General features: G+C 35.7%; 1 protein-coding gene across 1 annotated transcript in view; it reads left to right on the top strand.

Annotated features, from left to right (window-relative positions):
• Positions 1-2,203, top strand: part of IL5RA (interleukin 5 receptor subunit alpha) — a 51,165-nt gene that overhangs the window by 1,132 nt on the left and 47,830 nt on the right. The gene's annotated exons all lie outside the window — the stretch shown is intronic.

Below are 2,203 nucleotides of genomic sequence, written 5' to 3'. Positions count from 1 at the left end.
GTGACCAGGGACCGTTTATTTTAGTTACTTCTCGGCGCACCTCTCGCTTGCCCGGATGTGGTCACCTGCATTGCATACCTGTGTGACCTTGGACAAGGGGCACTGTCTTCCTCTGTAAAATGAGACTGTTACGAGCTCTCCCTGGGGGCTGCCACACTTAACTGTGTTACTCCCCAGCACCGAGGTAGTGCTCAGTGAATGCTAACTTGTTATTTTTGTCTGCTCCCGGATTGGCACTTGACTCGTATTATTCTATATCCTAATGTCTGCACAGGGAGAACGGAATTTGTAAAATACTCAGAATCGGAGACACAGTGTGTTCAAGACACCCTATTAATAAATGTAAGTCTTGGGCCCAGTTGAAATGACTGGGCATGTTTTATGACCTGGTTTGACTAACCATTGCCTTTCTTGGTCTGGAGGCTTTTGCAGTTGCACTTGCATTTGACTGAGTTCTTTCATTTTTCCCAGGGCAGAAAGGAGTGAAGAAGATGGCAAAGGAATGGGAGTACAGTCCTAAATCCTGAAAAGGGACAACTTCCACGAACTTTTACCGATTATCTTAAAATATAAAATAAAATCTGCCTCTTTTAATGTCTGTGTTTTCATGGTTTTTTAAAGTGTAATCTTTCCAATGGAATTTTAAATTGATTAATTTCCCTAGAAAAATTCGTGTGTCCTGATAATTCTGTGGCTTCCAACGATCAGACCGGGTATCAACAGGGGTGTTCAGCACCCCATTTTGAGAAGCACAGGACTGGCTTTCCAAGCTGCCATTCACAGACACAGCATTGATTCCATCCAACTGAACACAATAACTACATCTTAACTACATCTATCCTAACTAGACTGACCAAGACAAAATACAGAGAATTCAGTGTAAAAGAGTATATCACTACAGACATTAACAGGATAATAGCAGGCATTATGGACAATTTTACACCATCCAATTTGACATTGTAGATGAAATGGACAAATTCTTTGAAAAATACAATTTATCAGAACTGAAACAGGATGAAATTTTAGAATCTGAATAGCCCTTTATTATTAAGGAAATTGAATTTTGTTCAGTAAAGTTCCTACAAAGATAATTCCAGCCCCAGATGGTTTCAGCGGTCAAATTTATCAACCACTTAAGGAAGAAATAACACCAATCTTGCACAATTTTTGTTCAGAAAAGGGAACACATTTCCTCCCATTTGTGGCCAGCGTCACACTGATTACAACTCTGAAACAAATATTACCAAAAAATGTACAAATCAATATCCACATAAACATAGAAACAAATACCTTTAGTAAAATATTAGCAAATTGAATCCAGCAAGTTGGATCAAGTTGAGTTCATCCCAAGAATGGAAGGTGGATTTAACATTTGAAAACTAATCAGTTATTTGACATATTAACAGATCAATAAAGGAAAACTATGTAATCATCTCAAGGGATGCAGAAAAAGCACTTAAAATTCAATACCCACTCATGTTAAAAATGCAGAAAATTAAGATTAGAAGACTTTCTCAATCTGGTAAAGAGAATCTATGAAAAATATACAGCTAATATAGTTAATAGTAAAATACTGACCACCTTTTTCCCTAATATCAGCAATAAGACAAGGATGCTCAGTCTCAGTGTTTCTTTTCAACATTTTGCCATAGTTCATAACCATTAACAAGTCAAGAATAAGAAATAAAAGATGTCACAATTGGGAAGGAAGCGAAACTTTCTTTGTTTTCAGATGACATAATGGTTTACATGGAAATCATAGGAATCAACAAAAACCATTAGAGCTAATAAGTGAATTTGGCAAAAATCTTAGGATTCAAGGTTAATATATAAAAATCAATAATGTTTTTATATAGTAACAGCAAATAGTTACAAATAAATTCTGATAGCTAGAATTGTACTGATATACATGTAGATATGTATATTACATTAATGTAGAAATAAATGTAACAAAAGAAGCTATATGGTTGATAACCAAGCATATATAAAGATATTCAATATCATCAGTCATTAGGAACATGCATATTAAAACCACATTAGAATATTGAAACCCATTAGAATATTTTAATGAAAAAACCTGGGGCTGGCATGGATGTGGAGAAAAGAGAACCCTTGCACACTGTTGGTGGGATTGTAAATTAGTGCAGCCAGTATGGAAAACAGTATGGGGTTCCTCAAAAAATTAAAAATAGAGCAGTCATGG

This window comes from Rhinolophus ferrumequinum, chromosome 17 (genome assembly GCF_004115265.2).
Source record: "Rhinolophus ferrumequinum isolate MPI-CBG mRhiFer1 chromosome 17, mRhiFer1_v1.p, whole genome shotgun sequence".
In the NCBI taxonomy this organism is placed as follows: domain Eukaryota; kingdom Metazoa; phylum Chordata; class Mammalia; order Chiroptera; family Rhinolophidae; genus Rhinolophus; species Rhinolophus ferrumequinum.
Note: the sequence above shows the minus strand (reverse complement) of the source record. Positions and strands in the feature narration are given on the sequence as shown.